Below are 5,031 nucleotides of genomic sequence, written 5' to 3'. Positions count from 1 at the left end.
GCCCTGGCTGTCCTGGAACTCACTTTGTAGACCAGGCTGGCCTCGAACTCAGAAATCCGCCTGCCTCTGCCTCCCGAGTGCTGGGATTAAAGGCGTGCGGCACCACGCCCGGCGATACATGCCTTTAATTCCAGCACTTACAGGTTCGTGGTCACCCTGGTCTACAAAGCATGTCCAGGACAACCAGGGCTCTGTTACACAGAGAAACCCTGTCTGGGAAAAACAAAAACAAAACTGAGAGAAAGAGAGCCCAGGGTGTGCAAGAGATTGAGTTTCCAGTTGTTACTTGGAGTCAGAAGCACCCGACTAGAAGGACGTGGAAATATCACTTCCTCAATTGCCTGTAAAAGAAGGGCAAGCTGCCCTGGGGAAGGTGAGCTGCCAAGAAGAAGGTGACCTTCTCCAAAGCAGCTCCCAAAGCCAACAAGTAAAGTAAGGAAAATATCTTTTTGAATAACAAAGAGCTGGCGACCAGAGCTAGAGCAGAAGAGCCTGGTGGACTCAGACAGATGTGTGGGCTGTGGGAGCACAGACCTGGGAAGCAGGCACTGAAAACCACATGGAGAGTCACAATGGCAGAAGTCAGCTTAAGTAAGAGACTAGCTAAGAGACTGCCCCAGAAGAAGGCCAACAGCCTTCAACTAGAGAGGTCTCTGTGTCTTTATTGAACCTCAGGCAGATCCCCGAAAGCCCTGCAATACCCAGCAGATGTGATGACTCCCCCAAGCTGCATCGATGGAGCCTTTCTTCCGTAGTTCTCACTAGTCTACCTAGACTCTAGCTGGTCCAGACAGCTTCCTGCACTTAGGACAAGGTTGCATACCACAAGTGACAAGGAGTGGCTGCAGAGGGGCTGTGACTATCTACATAGCTAACAAGGCCAGCTGGGACTATTTCTTCTAAGTAGGCAAAGCTGAATGCTTCAAAATGGGAGCTCTTTAGCTCTAAGGACAGTCCTATACAACTCAAATAAAAGGTGTCTGAGGACCAGAGATATGACTCTGTGGGAAAAGTGATTGCTACGGAAGCATGAGAGAGAACCTGCGCTCAAATCCTTAGCACTACATCTAATCAAACAGGACCACGGCCTTCCACCCTTGCCAAATTCAGTCCTTCTGACCTTGCAACTCCAGCCTTCACAAAGCACAGCATGAGCCAGCCTGCAGGACTATATTCCCTTCCCTTGTTTTCTATCAATCCAGCCACATGAGTGGGTTTTCTGGGAGTCTGGGTCCCAGTGTGGACTCAAGTGCACCATTCTTTGTCAACACAATTTAGTAACTTTTAATTAAAAAAGAGGGCCATATACTGTGTCATTAACACAGCTAAGAAAAACCTGAAAGACAAAATTGAAATCCTCTTAGATACACTTCACAAATAATCAGAATTGTTTCACAGATGGCACCTGTTGGGCCTCTCGGACCCACAGTCTCTTCAGCTGTAAGACAGACTCACCACAGTGACCAGTGTGTAGTTTCTGAAGTGATGGGGAGGGACAGATGAGACAAGCACCAAGTGTCTCAGAAAGAGCGGTGAGGGAGGGAGGGGGGCGAGAAGGTGACTCGCTCCTGGAACAAGGAAGCTCAGGGAATTTACTGGGAATCAAAGAAAACTGGCAGCTGAATTAGTAATTAGGTAGAAGTGTTTGGCTTTGCTGCTGCTATTCTGGAGGACATCCGTTTAGTTCCTAGCACCCACACAGGACAGCTCATAACTGCTTATAACTCCAACGCCAGGAGATGCACAGCCTCTTCTGGGATCCTCACACAGATACACATGAGTAGAAATTTTTAAATTTTTTTATTTGTTATGTAAATGAGTACACAGTAGCTGTCTTCAAACACACCAGAAGAGGGCATCAGATCTTATTATAGATCTGATAATTGTGAGCCACCATGTGGATGCTGGGGATTGAACTCAGGACCACTGGCCCATCATCCCTCCAGCACCATGAATAGAATTTTTAAAACAAGTTTCTGCACCTGGCTCTCACAAAATTCCATCCCAGAAGTCTTGGAAGAGGCCGTTTAAGAAGAGAAGTTCTGTCTTTATCCCTGGCTAGCTTCCCATTCCTCCTGGGTCAGCTTCCCATTCCTCCTGGGTCAGCTTCCTGGAATGCTGGGGTTAGTTATATGCCACTACCCCTAGCTTCTCACAAAGTATTTTACTGTCTGTGTAAGACACCTTCTTTAATTTTATTTTACTACTATATTTTACTTAATTACATTTCCCGGTTTCCCCTCTGCAAGCACCCTATCCTGTCCCTACTGCCCCTGCTTCTATGAGGGTGCTCCTCCCCCCCCCCCACCTACCCATCCACTTCCACCTCACCACCCGGCAGGCATTCCTCTACACTGGGGCATGGAGCATTCACAGAACCAAGGGCCTCTCCTCCCATTGATGCCAGATTAGGCCATCTTCAGATACATATGCAGCTGGAGCCAGGGGTCCCTCCTTGTGTACTCCTTTGTTGGTGCTTTAGTCCCTGGGAGCTCTGGGAAGACTAGTTGGTTGATATTGTTGTCCTTTCTATGTGGTTGCAAACCCCTTCAGCTTCTTCAGTCCTTTCTCTAACTCCTCCATTGGGGTCCCCATGTTCAGTCCAGTGGATGACTGGGAGCATCTGCATCTGTATTTGTCAGGGTCTGGCAGAACCTCTAAGGAGACAGCTCAATCAGACTCCTGTCAGCAAGCACTTCTTGGCATCCACAATAGTGTCTGGGTTTGGTATCTGTATATGAGATAGATCCCCAGGTGGGGCAATCTCAGGATGGCCTTTCCTTCAGTCTCTGCTCCACATTTTGTTCCCATATTTCCTTTAGACAGAGCAATTCAAGGTTAAAAATTTGGAGATGAGCCGGGCGTGGTGGCGCACGCCTTTAATCCCAGCACTCGGGAGGCAGAGGCAGGCGGATTTCTGAGTTCGAGGCCAGCCTGGTCTACAAAGTGAGTTCCAGGACAGCCAGGGCTACACAGAGAAACCCTGTCTCGAAAAACCAAAAAAAAAAAAAAAAAAAATTTGGAGATGAGTGAGTGGCCCCATCTCCCAACTAGGGGCCTTACCTAACCTCTGGATATAGTCTGAACAGGTTCTCCCTCCCCTTTGTTGGGCACTTCAGCTAATCTCATCCCTATTGGGTCCTGGGGGGGAGGGGTCGCTTGCTTTCCTGGCATCTGGTACTTTCTGGTGGCTAACCCCAGTTCCCCATCCCCTATTGCTACACACCTCTGTTCAACTTCCTGACCCTCTGTACATCATCCTAGTCGCCTCCCATACCTGATCCTGCCCCCATTTTTCCCTCCCCCTCCTCTCTTCCTCCCAAGTCCCTTCCACCCTCCATTTCCTATGAGTATTTTGTTTGCCCCTCTAAGAAGGACTGAAGCATCCACACTTTGGTCTTCCTTCTTCTTGAGCTTCATATGGTCTGTGAGGTGTATCATGGGTATTCCTTTTTTTTTAAGATTTATTTATTGATTTATTTATCGTATATGAGTACACTGTAGCTGTCTTCAGACACACCAGAAGAGGGCATCTGATCCAATTACAGATGGTTGTGATCCACCATGTGGTTGCTGGGAATTGAACTCACAACCTCTGGAAGAACAGTCAGTGCTTTTAACCACTGAGCCATCTCTCCAGCTTAAAGAATTATCATTTTTAAAAAAGATTTATTTATTATGTGTACAGTGTTCTGCCTACTTGTGCACCCGCATGCCACAAGAGGGCAGCAGGGCAGCAGCAGATCTCATTAGAGATGGCTGTCAGCCACCATGCAGTTGCTGGGACTTGAACTCGTGGCCTCAGCAAGAGTGGTCAGTGCTCTTAACTGCTGAGCCATCTCTTCATCACTGTGTATTCCTTATTGAACTACCTGGTAACTGAAATCTCAGATGAACAGATAATGAATCACCGGAAAGACAACCAACATCTCAGGAACACACATCTCCAACATCTCCAACAGCATATCCAAGGCCTGACACCATCTCAGGAAGACACTGGGGCTCTTGAAACAAGAGGGGGATTTACTTTATAACTTATTAGAATACATTTCTAGGTGATTCTACAAAATAATGAAAAGTGGGAATGTCAGGTTTGGTATTTCTGTAATTCCAGCACTTGGAAGCTGAAGCAGGAGAACTGCCAAGAGCCTGGGCCTACAGATGAGTTCTAGGCCAGCCTGTGCTTCTGAGAAATCATACCAAGCAACACACACACACACACACACAAAACCAGTAATGATGATGTAAAGAGAACAAACTAATGAACCGTCTGATTGTGTTATCTTAGCCAGACCCCAGTGTACAGGGCTACAATCCCAGATAATGAGGATGACACAAAAGGGTCAAAAGTCCCATGGCCAAGCTAGCCAACTAAGTAAGACCCTGTTTCAAAATAGGACATGAAGAGGCGGCTGGAAATCTGTCTCCTTAGTACAGTGTTTCTCTAGTGTGTGTGAGGCCCTAGCGTCAACTTCTAGCACCACAGAAAGATAAGTAAATGCTGCAGTGTCTTCAAAATTTATACAATATGTAGGCATTTATAACAATGCTTACACATCTTTACTTCTGTAGTTTCTATTCATTATATCCAAGTGAAAATCAGCTCATACAGCCAATAGTCTCAGCTTAAGACATAACCTAATCCAACAACAGTTCTCAATGTACAGTTTCAGGCAAATAGCATCAGTGCCAGTAAGAAATTATAGAAGGTGGGCTATGGTGGTGAGCATCTTTAATCCTACCATTAGGCAGGCAGAGGCAGAGAGAATCTCTGTGAGTTCAAGGCTAGTCTGGGCTACAGAGTGTGTTCCAGGACAACCAGGGCTATACAGGGAGACCCTGTTTTCAAAGACAAAATTAATAAATATTAAAGATCAAGTAAATTTACATTAAATTAAAAAGCTTACAAGATGAGTTATCAGGTTATGGTGTAGAGGGATTGTAATCCAGACACAGTCTGGTCTACAGAGTGAGTTCCAGGACAGCCAGGGCTACACAGAGAAACCCTGTCTCGAAAAAAAAAAAAAAAAA

This window comes from Mus caroli, unplaced genomic scaffold, assembly GCF_900094665.2.
Source record: "Mus caroli unplaced genomic scaffold, CAROLI_EIJ_v1.1 scaffold_16246_1, whole genome shotgun sequence".
Lineage (NCBI taxonomy): Eukaryota > Metazoa > Chordata > Mammalia > Rodentia > Muridae > Mus > Mus caroli.
The sequence above is the reverse complement of the archived record's forward strand: the minus strand, read 5'-3'. Positions refer to the sequence as shown.